The sequence below is a fragment of the Clarias gariepinus genome, chromosome 1, assembly GCF_024256425.1.
Source record: "Clarias gariepinus isolate MV-2021 ecotype Netherlands chromosome 1, CGAR_prim_01v2, whole genome shotgun sequence".
NCBI classification, from domain to species: Eukaryota; Metazoa; Chordata; class Actinopteri; order Siluriformes; family Clariidae; genus Clarias; species Clarias gariepinus.
Genome location: NC_071100.1, coordinates 19,475,786 through 19,493,275, shown reverse-complemented (window position 1 = coordinate 19,493,275; position 17,490 = coordinate 19,475,786). Strand labels below are relative to the sequence as shown.

Genomic DNA, 17,490 nt, shown 5'->3' with positions numbered 1-17,490 from the left:
AAGAACTCTGATTGTATATGTGAAACTTGTTCTATGTGAAACTCCTAAACCTGAACTCAGATCAGACCTTAAAGGAGCTGCACTAACAGCGACAAAACTCAGTGATTTTGTCCAGTACACTGTCTCAGTCTGCTGGATGGAAGTTTTACTGGATCACACCCACACAGAGCACTACTTTATCAGCTTAGTCAGTGTTTCTGATAGAGGTCAGTACAGATGCAGAGCTGGAACAGGAGACCCAGTCTATTACACAGATAACAGTGATGCACTCTAAGTAAATGTTACTGGTGAGTATGTAACTGCACTAGACAAAACAGTAGTTTGAGCTTTTATACTAAACCACTAAATGAAACAAATCAAACAAACTACAGAGATATGTAGCTGTTTACATGGATGCTGATTTGTTAATAGGAGCTTTTAAATGATTAAATAATCCAATCAGAATATAACTTTTTGACATAAAGTGATTCTGCCCACAGTGAAGTGTTTAAGCTGTTAGAAATATAACCTCCCCCCTCTAACTTGAAGGTGAGGTTAGGCTTCATTAGCATAGCATTAGCCCTAATTCCTAGCCACAGTTTCTATATTCATAGTCATTTTTGTGCATTGTGTTTGTTTTATTTAATGATGTTTAAACGCCACCTTAATAAACCACCATCTGCATGTGCATCCTGAGGCTAGAAACTAGTGCTAATGCTACTCAACACGAGATACAAACAGTGAACAAAACCAGCAAACTCAACAGTACAATGGAACTGAACAGACAGAACAGAAGTGAACAGACAAAGACCCAACTCGAGCACAGTCTATGTAGACAGGTTAATCAACTAAACTAGGTGTTTACTATAACAACATGGCTAGTGTGCAGTGTATGCTGGGAAATGCAGCCCTGAGGTAAACCTCTACATTAAAAGTCTTGAAACAAACGTAACAAAACACAAGACAAACACAAAACAGGACAAATATTAGAGTATCCTAACATTCAGTCTCATCTATGATTGGTTAGGCACTTTACTATGTCTGAAAAATGAGCCTATAGTGACCCTTCCTCAGCTAGATATTCAGTGGATGAAAGTTCGAAGTAAAGATTGGTGGAAGAAAGCTTTGGCAAAGTTTTCTCCCCTGTTGGAGATGATGTGTTTACAGGACATGGCTAAAATGTATATATCGAATGAATTCTCAAAGGTTTACAGCACCTGTTTCATTCTGATTTAAAAAATTATTCGGGCCCAGACTGTCTGATTTAAATGTTTAAGTCGTCCATGACTGTTCATGACATATAAAAGAAAGGTAGAATAGAATAAAAAGGCAGAAAGATAGAAAGATTTTACTGCGATAGGAAAAAAGGAAAATAAAAATTTAAAAATTTGGGACAAATTTATAAATATAAAAGTATTAATCTACAATCATTCTGATCTGATTCAAATATTAGGGTCTATGTAAATGCACTTAGTGAAAAGACTGTGTGTGTGTGTGTGTGTGGATACAGTGTGCAATAATTCAGAAAAGTAGGCCTGTGTTTTTGTGATTTTAGTTTAGGTGCAATGCAGCATTTGTGATTTTTTTAATTATTGCTTGTTTGTTTTATGACCATATATCACAATTCGATATATGACTGTTCAAGACATAAAAAAAGCAAGATAGAACATTATAAAAAGACAGAAAGAAAGATTTTACTGCAATAGGAAAAAAGAAAAATGCTAATTTAAAAATGCCAAAATTTGGGATAAATATATAAAACATTACATTACCACCTTCAACTAATTACACCAAGCTACCCAGATAACAAAACTACTTTGGCCCTGATCTAGCCCAGACATTTCCCAAGATCTGCAACAAACCTGACAAAAAGATTTGACCCATTTTATTTTACAACAATTCAAATAAGACACAAATCTGTAATGCACATCTGATATAAATTTGAGCCAGAGCTTTTATGTCCTGAAGCTGTCTTTCTAAACCTGCATAAGCCCTGTGATTAAGAATGGCACTGGTAACTAATATTATGTGGCACGCATGCGCTTCTTGTTTTCACGGTGCATGTCACAAGATCACAACTTGGCCAATGTTTTTTCTCTCTCTTGTGCTGCAGACTTGTGGGTAATCGTCTCCCCTGCTCGAGTCTCTTACTCGTTTAATCAACATCTGTGCAAGCGTGTACTCTTTACTACAGCGCCGTGACCACGTGTGTGCGTGTAAAGCATCTTTTATTGTGTGTGTGTGTGTGTGTGAAGCAAGTCTCATTAGAAAGATTACAGATCCATTTTATCTCTCTCTCAATCTACACTGTTTTACGGAGCCCTGGAAGTCACCTAGAGGAGAAAAAAAATAATCTGTGGCAACAGTTTTATAATTTGTGCCCTCAGTTTAATAATCCGTTCCCACAACTTCTTAAACTGTTCCCTCAGTTTAATTATCCGTGCACTCAGATTTTGTAATCCGTACCCACAAATTCATAATTCTGTGCCCACGCTTTTGCAATCTGTTCCCACAGGCTTGTACACAGACTCCTTTTAGAAGAACAGGAAGCTTCCTGAATCTTATTATCCTATTTATTATGGATTGTTAAGTGTAATACACCGAACTGTCTTACAGCATGCTTACAGTTATTCTCTAGCTATCAATTGTAGCAGCTTTGAGGTAGAATACTGTGATTTAATAAGAATGATTTGCATTAAAATCTTGTGATAATCAGTACATTATTATAATTATTATTGTTGTTATTATTATTATTATTATTATTATTATTATTATTGAGATTATTATTAAATGAGGCAAAAAGCAGTTAGTCAACAGTCTGTCATAAAACACAAATCCGGGTTTATTAAATATTAATAATAATTATTTGTATTTTATAATGATAAAAGATTACATTTAAGTACACTTATTATAAATTAATTCAGAAATGCTTTATTTATAAATAACCTGAAAATTGGTCCAAATCTGTCTATCCTATAGGGTGAGGAAAAAGTAAGTTCAAGGTGGATGGAAGCCTAAGGGTAGACAGAGACTGTCATTGCAATTCGTATGATGTATATAAACCGTAAGATGCTGAATTGACTTATTTACTTTTACCTTTTAAAGTCGGAAAAACACATTTCCAAAACTATAATAGGTTATTTATAAATTTATATAGTTATAATAATAATAATAATAATATTAATAATTGTAACGTGCTGATTATCACAAATTATCACAGTATTTTAATGCAAATCATTCTTATTACCTTATAGCTGCTACAATTAATATCTAGAGAATCACTGTAAGCATGCTGTAAGAGAGTTTGATGTATTACACTTAATAATCCACAATAAAACAATATGTAATAAGATTTATTAACTTTTATTAGCGCTTTCTGTTCTTTTAAAAGGAGTCTGTGTACAAACCTGTGGGAACAGATTGCAAAAGCGTGCGCACAGAATTATGAATTTGTGGGTACGGATTACAAAATCTGAGTGCACAGATAATTGAGGGAACAGTTTAAGAAGTTGTGGTAACGGATTATTAAACTGAGGGCACAAATTACTAAACTGTTGCCACAGATTTTTATTTTTATTTTTTTTCTCCTCTAGGTGACTACCGGGGCTCCGTACTGTTTAGACACTGTGCCTCCTCCTCTTGCCTGCACACAGAGGAGCTGTCCAAGGTGCTGAAAGGTCTCTGAAAAGTGGTGGCAAAAAGTACTCAAAAGTGAAATTCAATGTTTTAATGAAACTATGACAGTTATTTAAAAAAAATTCAATTTAAATGATATTCAAGAATTAATATTTAATATTAAATCCTTAATTATTTAAAACCTGCTATATTGCTGGGAATTGAGTCAAAAAGTATACTGTGGTATCACTTCATACTGAAAGCAAGCAGATCTGCACTCTCATCTGCTGAGTGTCCAACATGATATTTGCACGAATCTAAAGTAATTTTCTTTAAAATGCCCTAGTTTTAGTCATTCATATGCAGAGATGGAGACCTCGGCTTCAGAAAGTAAAAGTCCTGTCACATACAGTGTTTGTTCTAGGTATTGACCTAAACCAGCATATTCTAATTTTCTTCTCTTCAACCAGATAAGCAATTAGAAGCAATGAAGCAATTAGTGACAACACCTTTTTTGTGCACAGGGATAATTACAGTGGGAGTCAAACGTTTACACACACTGTAGCTAAATACATTTTAAATCAATTCCTAAAATTGAATCCTAATTAACATTCCCTGTCTTAGACCAGTTAGGATCACTGGTTTATTTTTAGAATGTGAAATGTCAAGAACAATAGTAGAGAGATATATATTTATTTGGACTATTATTTCTTTCATTACATTCCCAGTGGGTTTAAAGTTTATATTTCTGTACACAGGTTGAGTTAGTATTTGGAAGCATTGCCTTAAAACAGTTTAACTTACTTGAAATGTTTGAGAAAGACTCGCTGGAATTTTAAGCCCATTCCTTGTGATAGAACTGGTGTAACTAAGTCAGGTTTATCGGCCTCCTTACTCACACATGCTCTTTTAGTTCTGCCCATAATTTTTTCCCCTATTGGATTGTGGCTAGAGCCACTCCAACACCTCAACTTTATTGCCATTAATCCATTTTTGCTATGGGGTCATTGTTACACATCTAAATAAAGTTTATATAAATTTGCAGTAAGCAAAAAAATAAATAAAAATTCTTTAAGCATATGTTGAGTTTACATGAAGCTAAACACGAGCTACTTCATCTTTAAACCAGAGAAACAAGATGAAAGATTATGATAGGGTAGCAAGTCAGACTCAATAATTATCACTTTATTTATTAAAGCCCACTTTAGACACTTTACAGTCAGCAAATTATCTATAGGCTGTAACTAACCTGCCAGGTGACTGTCATTAACCAGCCTCTTAACTAATTGTCATGAACCCCTGTTAATCTTTTTTGGTTGTTGTTCCCACGCTGTCATGTATCTCTACATGAGGTCATGTTTTCCCAGGCTGTCATGCTTTTTTCCACGCCTCCATACCTCCCCTTCCACACACTAGTTCCCCATTCACTAACAAATTTCTCACGGCATTTAAAGAAGCGCAGCACGCTTCCTCACTGCCAGATTATTGTGAGCTCCAGAGGCCAGTTCTCTCGTGTTTATTTTCTATGATTCATATGAACCTCAACCAAGTATTTCTTTTACGGATTTCGCGTATCATTCGCAGCTTTGGATTTGCTTATTCTGGCTTTAATTGCTTCACGGACACCGACTCACACTTCACCCCTCAACTTCACTATAGTTTGCTATCACGGACTAGTACTTATTAGAATCCACTTCTGTTTTTACATTGCATAACAGCACTCAGCGGCGATCGCTCCCATCAAAGTTTACTGGTGAGTCTCGCTGCATTAAAACATCAGAGCTTTAACTGAGAGTTGCACCTCTAGCCGCCACGCCCATTACAGTCCCCTGTTTTACTATACAGGTGTATCACGGACTAACTGACACTGAGCACTGCTCATCCTTTCTACAGCACTTTCATGATTAAAGTTATTAAGACCATCATTCCTGTGTGGTGTGTCTGCTTATGGGCACTATCAGCCTGCCCGACCTCCTCAGCCCTCGTGACACTAATGTTACAAAATACAGATATCAATGGGAGAACAAATAAGACCTAATGTTCAATTAAATGTTCCAGAGGAACTCAAGTATTTATTGGTGATACCTGTGTTTATAAACTAATAAAGTTACAGACTTGATAAAGGCAGACTCATGTTTTAAAATTAAGCTTAAGTGTAAATATTCATTATTGTTAACTGGCATTTAATCAGATTTGTATTTTATTATCTATACTATTTTTCCCTCCAGTTCTCTCACATGGAAAAGCTCCACAGTCAGGACTGAAGATCCTCAGCAGTGTGGTAGCGGCCTCTCCGTATGTCCTGGTGACCATCATTCTGGCAGTGAAATGTTACAGAGCTCGAAGTAAGAACTCACAATGTACTTCATCAGCCATAAAATTAAACCCTAACATTTAATAAGAGTCTGATCTAAAGTGTTCATGATGGTGTATTTTACAGCTGAGCCTACTGAGGACATCACACCATACAGAGTGATGGAGGCTGTAATGCCTTTATGAATCTCAGGTTTTTATATTATTTTTATAATGTACCTATAAAAAGCTACATCTTCAAGTGCAACAGAGAACACATTTGCATATGTGATCTGTCAGCAAGTGGTGGTTTGTGATTTTTCGAATGAAATCATGCTTTTCTTTCTTTTGAGTGGATTTATTTTGGGGTTTTTTGTTGTTTGTCTTTGTATTTATGCATTTATTTTAACAGTAAGCTTTACTTTGTATTATTGTTGTTGTTTTATTCGATGTTTAGTTAATGAACTGGAGCCGGTATTTACTCAATTTAGCATTTGCTCAGAGATAAATATACAGTATAGTTTAATTCAATGTACAGTAACATTTGTAATAAATAGACTAAACCCTATTTTTCATTGTTTTATGAATTAAAACCTTAGTTAAATAAATTTTGCTGTTTAAAAAATCTAACTAGACTAAAGTTATTTTTTTGCAATACATTAAAAAACAAACAAATTAAATAAATAAATAAACAGTTTCAATGTTTAAAAAACACAAATGATCTCACAGAAACACAGTGATCCAGTTTGGTCTAAAACAAGGCGGCATTTTTACTTTTAACTATGGTTTGTTGTAAATAAAAATAAAATCTTCTGGATCTGACCAGAGCATTAGATGATCAAGGAATCAGGAGACTCAGAGCCAGGGTTCAGTTGAAGAAAATAGTTTTATTTTGCGTGCATGTGTCAATCAGTCAGTCTGGGCAACGAAATCCAAACATAAATGGCAAAACACCCATTTTATACCACGGCGTAAACATCGACCCAAGGCCAAGAAAGGAAAAAACAATGGAAGAAAAATACAATCAAGGTTAAAGATATCATGTGAGAACTACGTAACCAGGAGCACTTACTAAGTAAACAAGAACACGCTGACATAAATATAACAAGGATCACGCTGACATAAATCTATTATTAATGATTGTGCCATATTCATATCAAATATTAAGGAAAATTTGAAATAAATCCCTCAGGTTTAATGTCAACTAAAGTTTTATTCCTGTGACAGAAGTTCAAATGTGTAGTTAATTAAATGTCTGAATGTCTTTCATAAGGTGTAATGACTATGATAATGAAACTCCTTATTTTACATCAAAATATAACATCTCGTAAAGAGACTTGGAATATGGCTTCAGAAATCCTAAAGGGTTGTAAATATTTCACTTTACATGTAATAATTCAAGAGTGTCAGGTATTAAATTAAATTACAAAAGAAAACACATTATATATTATAATTTTTTGGGAGATGTTTTGTATATTTTTCTGTTAAATGAAGCCTATTGTTGTAATGAGATAATTAGCTGCCTGGTTCTGTTGGCTAATTCTGGCCTAGAAGCTAAACTAGCATAACATGTAGACTGTAGCTGCTGCTGTAACTCTGGTAAAGCGCACACACACACACAAACTTTTCTGAGTTGTAATTAACTACTGTGTAAGCACTCTCGACCACTTGATAACTGCACTGAACATTTGTTCAGGTTTTTTTGTTTTTGTTTTTGCGACTAGCTTTCATCAATACAGCTCCTGTGTCTGCCTGCCTGGTACAAGAGCACATGAGCATGTGATATTACAGCAGGGTTGTGTTTAATAACAAGAGTGTTCAATGGCATGTGACGTTTCATGAATCCATTCAACTGTTGTATACTCGTGAACACTTCTCATTGACCACAGCCTCGCTGGGCTTCCCGGTGTTCCAGTAGTTTTGTGCACTGTCCTCCTGTGCTCATTAAATTTAACATTTAATTTGGTAGTGTTTAATTTGGTACTGTTACTCCTTGCCCGTCTAAACGCTGCTTCTTTTACCCCAGATATCACAGATACAGAGTTGACCAGTGAAAGTTCCCAGGTACAGTCATGATTAAGCAGATAATGCTAGTAGACTTGGTTTGTTTACATATCTTTGGCCCGTGGTGCATTCACATTTTAGTCAAACTGCACCAGAGTTTGTTTGGAAGAGGACCGAGACCCATAATTTCAAGTGGTTTGTACCAAGGTACAGCCAATTAAAACAAAAAAAGCCAATTGAAACAAGAGTTAAAGAAACATAAACCAAAAGGACAGTAATCATCATTACTCTCATCATTTTCTTTTGTGTACATTTTAAGGAACATAAATGGATTTTTTATTCTTCGTCAATATAACGTGAGATCTAACATAGGTGGCACGGTGGTTATCACTGTCGCCTTGCACCCCAGGGTCCGGGTTCGATTCCCGGCCAGGCTCGATTCCAATCTCTGTGTGCATGAAGTTTGCATGTTCTCCCCGTGCTTGGTGGGTTTCCTCCGGGTACTCCGGTTTTCTTCCACAGTCCAAAGATTAGGCTGGTTAGGCTAATTGGCATTCCCAAAATTGCAGGTAGTTTGTAAATGGGTGTGTGAGTGTGCCCTGCCTTGTGCCCTAAGCCTCCTGGGATAGACTCCAGGTCCCTGCAACCCTGAATACAGGATAAAGCGCTATAGAAGATGAGTGAGTGAGATCTAACGTTCTTACAGTTGGCAGCCAGCATTTAGGTGGATTACTGACACTCACTGGACTGGATCTTAGAGGCCCATCCCGGTTATGGGTCAAGTTTGCCATTACTGCTACCTGCTGGTCTAAATTGGTAATGCTGAAGTAAAGTTTTGCGAGATCTCAAACTTTATTGCGAGATATGGCAAATAGGCCACATTGTTTTTCACATATGTTTTTTTTTTTTCCTGGCTTAAATTTGTTTGTTCCAATATTTTTGTCCTGTTAGGCCTTAGGGGCTCAGTACAAACCTTCTTTAACATATCTTCTCCATGATCATGGGATAATTTAAACACTTCTCTCTCTCTCTCTCTCTCTATATATATATATATATATATATATATATATATATATATATATATACAGTATATACTAATATTTAAGGGTTTTTTTTGTTCCATGTTGTTTAAAAACATAACAATGTGAAGTGATTAGGTTAGTAAAAAAAAAAAAAAACACGACCCTGAACACTGCACTTTTATCCTTTTCATTCACAGAACATTAGAAACCTATTTTATGTTCAGTTTGTAACAACCATGATCACTCTGACCATGTACTCTCCCCTCCATCTCAAGCTTCATAAGAAACAGAGAATATTTATCATTGATTTCAGATGTTTTTTGCTAATGGTCTTTTCCATGTTTTTCAAAAACATAACATTGTGAATTGTTTGAATTATTCCTCTATAGGGTAAAGCAGTACAGAAGATCAATTAATGAATGAGCTTTTTTTAACATGGGTGCACACATCTTCAAGATTTGCACGCGGGCTCTTCATTTTCTGAGAATGTTGAAAATGTGGGAAAACGCTGTGAGTCATCCTGGCCTTCTCCGGGAAACGTGATTTTGTCGTATGTATCCCAACATCTCATCACAATTTGCGAATTTGCAGTAGGAATCATAAAAGTAGGAACTTAAATAAATAAAGTTGCCTTTTAATAGTCACACATGAAATCTCACCTATTTTATGGCATACAGGAGTGCAACAAAGATGTTGATGAATGAGTGTGTGGGCCACCTGCTTTTCACCATATAAGGAGTAAAACTTCACCAAAAAAACATCCTTATTCATTCTTGTCTTATGTTTATTTATCCTTCAAACAGGAAAAAATACACTAAATTTATTTAGGCCTGTGATTCTCTCGCAAGAACTGCAATTTTACATTTCTTTACTTCTATTGTTTTAAATAATTAAAGTGGAATTACAGTGGAAGTAAAGTTCTGCTCTGTAACTCTCGTCATGACACTTTGCTCTAAAACATCTCCGTCTCACAGTAAAAATATCCAGGGGTATATTTAAAATATATACTAACTTGTATAATAATAACAATCGGACTTAACAATGAAACTGGTTGCGTCTCTAAGCAGATTGAACTGTAAAAGTAGAGCACTAAAAATTATTTTAGGAAATAATTATGCATTATTATTTTAATTGTTTAGGATTAAATTGAGAAAATGGAATACATGCCAATGCCACAGACACTTTTTTTTTTGAGAATGGTTATACAGTACATTTACATGAGACTATGCTGCTGTGGTATACTACATCATTATGAAATGTAGTTTATTTATGTTGCATTATTATGCTTACATTAGATGTTCCTGTTATATTTAAACTCTTATACTGAAAATGTGGTGGCACTATTTATAAGGTACACATGAATAATGAGAATAAGAGTAGAGGAATAGGCCAAAATAAACAAAGCTGTAATCATTTTCAATATGACAAAATGTTTTTTGACAACAGATCCTTATTCTTTTATTCACTTTGCAATAATCCTAAACACTCTGATCATATACTCTTCTTCCCAAGCTTCATAAGAAACAGAACATTCATTAATGATTATAGCTCACACATGAAGCATGAGCTATAATCTAATTCAAGATCAGAAAAGTACATTATGACTCATCATCAAGATGATCAAGAAGACAAAACTTTCCAATCACATTTCCTAGTTAGAACCTATAGAAATAATACCTGAAAGTATTGTCTTACCCTTTCACCCCAAGACACTCAACGACCCCAAGTAACACAGAAATCCTGAAAATGGTGGATTTTAGATTCTACACAACACAATTGCAAGGCAATCTACATAAACTATGGGAAAAACAGAAATATCCTTACAACACTTACGTAAGTATTATTGTAGATCATTTGTACTTGAGTTGAATATTACAAAAATTATTTTTTGTACTTTTACTCAACTACATTTGTCAGGGGAAAAAGGTGCATACTTTCACAAACCCATGTCAATAAACATTTTTAGTCGTTTTCCTCTTGCCAATCACCCATGTCCAGGTAGAGGCTTAGAAAAATATGAGTATAATAAGTATTATTCAGTTTTTCTTTTTAATGAGGTGTGGGTGTTGTGTATTTGATGGGTATACTAGTGTTTGATTTAAGTGTTTGTGTTACCAGAGTACCATGAAGTTGCAGTGTGTTCCAAATGAAAGATTAGTAGAACATGACCCTGAACACTCCCTATGTGCACTGTGTCTCGGGATGCAGCAAGCACTTAAATATAATCCACATACACTACCGTTCAAAAGTTTGGGGTGACTTGCAAATTTCTTTTTTTTTTTTTTGTTTAGTGATTTATTTTCTATATTCTACAACAATACCAGGGATTTCAAAACTATAAAATAACACATATGGAATTAGGTAATTACGTAACAACAAGAAAAACAACAGCTAAGACTGTCTATTTTAAGACAGAGGTCAGTCTTTCTGTAATAGTTCTTGCAAAATCCGTCAAGCTCCATAATGAAACTGGCTCTCATGAAGGCCATCCCAGGAGGGCGAGACCAAAACCTACCTTTGCCGCAGACGAAAAGTTCATTTAAAGTTATCAGCCTGAAAAATGACTAATTAACAGCACCTCAGATTAGAGGCATTATGAAGTCTTTACAGAGCAGAAGTAGCAGAAACATCTCAATATCAACTGTTCAAAGGAGATTAATGCATTTTTTGGACGCCTTCAGCATTCCTTTACAATGTAGAAAGAAATAAAAATTAGGAACCATCATGGAGTTAGAAAGGGGTCTAAAACTTTTGAACGGTAGTGTATATCTACATTTAATTTAATCATTTTTATCCTTTTCATTCACAGAACATTAGAAACCTATTTTACTTTCAATTTGTAACAACCATGATCACTCTGTCCATGTACTCTCCCTTCATCTCAAGCTTCATAAGAAACAGAATATTCATCATTGATTTCAGTACATGCATAAAGCACTAACTGCAACCTGATTCATGCTCAGAAAAGTACATCACGACTGAATACAGAAATGATCCCTGAAAGTATAGTCTTAATCAGTACCTCATATTATGAAAACTACAGCTGGGGGCAGAGCTTTTTCTTACAAAGCCCCAAAGTTATGGAATAGTCTTCCAAATAGTGTTCGGGACTCAGACACAGTCTCAGTGTTTAAGTCCAGGCTAAAAACCTATTTATTTAATCAAGCATTTTTATAAATAGATTTGCCTTAGGTAAAGGAGCAGATCTGGGGGACTCATGGACGTAGAGTATTATGGTGAACTGGTATGTTTAGATGCTGTCTTCCCCACTCTCATTGATCACTCAGGTTTGTTGCTTTACATCTCAGGGAGCCCTCATGTCTGTGTTTTTCTTCTGGCTCTCCCTTTTAGTTATGCTGTCATAGTTAGCCCTTCCAGAGTCTCCACTTGCACTCTACAGTAAATATATATTCACATTAAACGACTGTGACCAGACCTAACTGTTATCTCTCCTTTTCTGAACTCTCTCCCATTCCTTCTCTTCCCTCTCTCTCTTTTTCCCTCTCTCTGTCGAGCTACATATGTTGTTCCTGAGCTGCCAGTGATCCAGACTCCCTCTGCCCTCCGGACCTGTCTGACCCATCCTGGTGCCTTGCTTCTGGTTGAAGATCTCGTCACATGGAATCCCCGTGTTTCTCTTTGGGATGCGTCTCGTGTCTGAGGATGGTTCTCTCTACCTAGAAGACGGTTCTGGCCTCGGCTGGTGTTGGCAGCTGTTTCTCTGAGGACTTGACAGTTCGGTAGTTCAACACACAGTATGAATACAGTTCAATTCCTGCTCTCTGTTTAACCCAGAGCTTGCTCACAAGGGACTATCTGACCATTTTGATTCATACACAATCAAATTCCATATAAACTTAAATAACTCTTTTGATTGTGTAAAGCTGCTTTGGGACAATAGCAATTGTTAAAAGCACTATACAATTAAAATTGAATTTACCACTTACACAATCAATGACACCAAACAAAAGCAAACCTAAAATGGTGAATTTTATCCATCTATATAGATTACACAAAAAGCAGAACTACGCTTACTATATATAGAAACATAATGTAGTTAAACACTACAAACATACTCTAAAAGCATAAAAAAACTACAATACATTAACAAAACTAAGAGATCAAAAGATTAAATACACTTTTCATTATTAACTCAAATAACCATAATCACTCTGAACATGTGCTCTTCCTCTATCGCTTCATAAGAAACGAAGAACGTTCATCAATGATTAAAGTCTACACATGAAGTGTTAACTATAATCCGATTCACGCTCAGAAAAACACATCGTGACTCGTCATCGTGATTAGAGAGACGTATCACTTTCCAATCACATTTCCTAGTTAGAAACTATAGAAATGATCCCTGAAAGTATAGTCTTAACTCTACAACAATGCAAACAACCGGACACTTCACATACCACACAGTTCCTAAAGATGGTAGGTTTTAGAAGTTAAACATATTATACAACAACGAGCAGAAATCCACACAGACTTCTCCTTAAACAAGTACAGTACTAGAAAATTCATTTCTAGTTAAAGTGGAAAAAAATGCTTTTTATACGAATAAATGAACATTCCCATCATGCTTTGCGCCGACAAGCATGAGTTACTTCCGCATCGTCGTTGGTCGCGCAGATACTGGACCGTGCAATACCTCCATTAGACGCTAGATGGAGACAGTAAAGTGACGAAATTTTCAGGGTCAATTTGGTTTTTATATCTGCTTTTTTGTTTGCACCCCCCCACCCCCCCCAAAAAAAAAAAAAAAAAAAAAAATAAATAAATAAAAGTTATTTAAAAAAAAAAACTGTCTACGCTTTGCAGCTAGTCAAAAAAGTCACGATTTCAGAAGGGCCAGATTATTGATTTGCATCAAGCAAATCTTTGCATCAAGCAAAGAAAAAAAGATCTGCTTGAAGCAAATCAATAATCTGGCCCTTCTGAAATCGTGATTTATTTTTTTGACCAGGCATATAAGGTGTATAAGGTATGTCTACACATGTATATGTATAAATTGCCACATCAGAAGGGATAAGATGCCTCACTTAGAATTATTACATATATTATACCAGTTGTTCCAAAAGTTGCAACCATGCACATTATAATCCAATTGACAATCCTGTACATTTTCTTTGCATAGTGCTATGATCATTCACTAAATTGCAGTCTGCATGCAGTCAGCATCAATGCACTGATTCCAATCACAGGTTGAGTTCAAGTTGTTGTATATACCTTCACAAAAACAGCAAGTGACAACATAACTGACACTTAACGCATCCTTACTTGATCTTGTTCTGTCTTGAACTCTTCATATGTTTTATCTCGTACTTTCTTTTCAAAACGTTTCCCTTTCAGTATCACTCAGCATCTAATTGGAATTCTGTATGTTGGATCATCGCCACCTACTTTATACATCTCCTCAGCTTGCCGGTCTTTTAAATCCGACTTTACAATCCAATCTTTCTTGAAAACAACATTAAATGCTTCCTTCCCTGATCAGTGACTCTCCATTCTAAAAGACTCTTAACATTGTTTTCTGCTGCCCGAGTTATTGGAGCTGTGGCACCGTATCTCGCCTCTTCTGTTTAGATTTCCTGCATGGAAGCAAAACGCTATTAAGGTTGCTGTTCCTAATATTTAGTCTGCTAATTAATACTTCCTCTGTCATGTTTTTCCCCTCCTTATCACATTTACTTTGTCCTGTATTTAATGCAAATGTGTCGCTTTTGGTTCGTTATCCCACTTCTTTTGGGATTGTTGTGTTGCTTTTCTCCACATTATGTCCCCTCTGACTTTGACAATTTGATTTTCAATATTATGTAAACTATCATGGTTACGTTGTAGGTTAAGTTGTATGTTCTAGGGTTAAAGTTAGGCCAGGGTGGAGTTGAAGGTGAATCATGGCTTTTCTCCCTTAGTACCTTGGATAAGAAGCTACTCGCATATACAGTACTGTAGGAACTCACAGACAGTAACCGTTAGCAACGCCGGTTAGAAATTACATACAAAAATATTGAAAAAAATCAACACAACTGCTCACACAGCACGCCACTGCTACACACACTTCGTAAACTACAATTTTCTGTGCGTAAAGTACGCTTTTGCCGTTTAATTTATGCAACTTTTAGCAACAACACCTACCTCTAAACGCACTCGGCTGGAGACCCGCTTAAAAACACATTGACTGTTGGCGCCCTCTAGCGAATAAACTGGAATATAACCACAACGTGTGGTGTTCCTCACAATTCACCCTGTTATATATTCTCTTGGTCTTATACTCATTAACTTCTGCCTTCTACAGTACTGTAACCTTTTCACTTACAATTACAGTTTGTTACACGTTAGAGCATTTTATAACTATTGAATTTCAGTTAATTCATGAAAAATGTACAATAAGTTGAATTTTAAAACATTAGGCAGTAATACATCTGGCATAAAACTCAATATTATACATATCTAATATGGCAAGTGCATTAATTACCACTATGGCACTCTTGCTACAACAGGTTTTTCACTTTACAAATTGTACAATTTATTATTGTTTGATTTACTCTTAGTTTCATGTATTTTAAACTAAGGTTAAAATGGCTTAATTATATGAGTTTTTTGTGCCTCCCTTAACACTGGAGGCAACAGGCCACTATGCTAACCTGCCGCCATGTCAGTATTAAGGGTCTCTTTATAGGTCAGTCTCGGTTGAGTTGCACTGAATTGACATCTGTATCCATACTTCAGTACATTAGATGGCAGTGACAGAGTATAAGGCTGCATGGGGGCTTAGTGTGATTAGCACTGTCGCCTTGCACATCCAGGGTCCGGGTTCGATTGCCGCCTTTGGATTTGTGTTCGTGTTTGCATGTTCTGCCCATGCTGGATGGGTTTGCTTAGAGTATTCCGGTTTTTCCTCGCACAGTCTCAAAACATGCAAATTAGGCTGATTTGGTGTTTCCAAATTATGTGTGAATGCACATGTGAATGTTGGCCAGAGGTTCTACCATGGCCGTACAAACTGGTAATAAATGCAGTGGTCACCACTGGCCTCCACAGAGGTTCCTACATGGAGAAAACTAAAGACCATGGAAATGAAACTTAAAATCTCAGAAAATTAAAACATGGTGGAAAATGCAAAAGTAAGATATACACTGGAAAACATCATTGAGGATGCAGTAAAGGAAATAAAAAGATATCATTTAAAATACTTTAAACAATCTGGACATTTACACTTTTTTTACATTCTATTTGGTTCAGGTTTGCTTTCCTCTTTATCACCTGGTCCACATTCTTATCCGGTAGGTGGCGGTACTGCACCTCACACTCTGGGTGCCAACCGTAATGCAAAACCCTAACAGAACCGTTGCTAGGAAGCAGGCTGAGCGTAGAGGCGGCAGATGGTGACGTTACGTGTTGAACTTTAGTTCCTGCTCAGTGTAAAGGCGGAGAAATGGCCGGTAAACAGCCACAGAGGAAAAAATCTGAAGAGCAAAAACTGAGGAAGAAGTTATTAGATAAGACAAAAGCAAAGAGACGCGTTAATACAGGAGAGGCGTTTCTGTGGTGAAAGAGCTGCGTGAGCTCAAAGGCATGAAGAGGGATGAGGAGGTCGCGCTGTTCCTGTAGACGCTCATATTAATCTTTCTGTTTGTTTCTACATCAGTTATATACTCAGCAAAAAAAGAAACGTCCTCTGACTTCCAACTGTTTTTACTTTCAGTAAACTTAATGTGTAAATATTTGTATGAACACTAAAAGAGTCAACACATAAACTAAAAATGTTTCACAATGTGTCCCTGAATGAAGGGAAGCTCAAAATCAAAAGTACCAGTCAGTATCTGGTGTGGCCACCAGCTGCTTGAAGTACTGCAGTGCATCTCCTCCTCATGGACTGCCTATTGCGGACAGTCTGAGCACTGATGGAGGGATTGTGTGTTCCTGGTGTGACTCGGGCAGTTGTTGTGGCCATCCTGTACCTGTCACGCAGGTGTGATATTCGGATGTACCGATCCTGTGCAGGTGTTGTTACACGTGGTCTTCCACTGCGAGGATGATCAGCTGTCCTTCCTGTCTCCCTGTAGCGCTGTCTTAGGCGTCTCACAGTGCGAACATGGCAATTTATTGCCTATGCATCTTTCTTTGGGTGTTTTTCACAGTCGGTAGACAAGTCTCTTTAGTGTCCTGTGTTTTTAGAACTGTGACCTTAAATGCCTACTTTCTGTAAGCTGTTAAGGTCTTAACGACCATTCCACAGGTGCATGTTAATTAATTGATTATGGTTAATTGAACATGTATGGAAAACATTGTTTAAACCCTTTACAATGAAGATCTGTAAAGTTATTTGGATTTTTACAACATTATTGTTGAAATACACAGTCCTGAAAAAGGGACGTTTCTTTTTTTGCTGAGTTTAGTTCTGTATTGTTTTCTCCTGGTCAGTAATGTTTGTGCTAGTTAATGATAGTGTGATAGCATTGCAGTAGTTTGCTTATATCCTTATTATGATAAAATATTATATTCCTATTATAATAACCCCTAGTCACGTAACAGCATTCGTTAATGTAATTTTTTTTTCATATTTTTACAC

General features: G+C 36.2%; 1 protein-coding gene, 2 non-coding genes and 1 pseudogene across 3 annotated transcripts in view; 1 reads left to right on the top strand and 3 right to left on the bottom strand.

The window, feature by feature from the left end:
* LOC128520591 (immunoglobulin superfamily member 1-like) overlaps positions 1-17,490 on the top strand; it is a 283,702-nt gene that overhangs the window by 11,262 nt on the left and 254,950 nt on the right. The window lies entirely within an intron of this gene.
* On the bottom strand, positions 10,394-10,605 carry LOC128531940 (small nucleolar RNA U3). The gene has a single exon (XR_008361237.1). It is a non-coding gene; the product is annotated as a small nucleolar RNA U3 (small nucleolar RNA).
* LOC128531955 (uncharacterized) lies at positions 11,769-11,925 on the bottom strand (annotated as a pseudogene).
* LOC128531865 (small nucleolar RNA U3) lies at positions 13,079-13,291 on the bottom strand. Its single transcript, XR_008361225.1, has one exon. It is a non-coding gene; the product is annotated as a small nucleolar RNA U3 (small nucleolar RNA).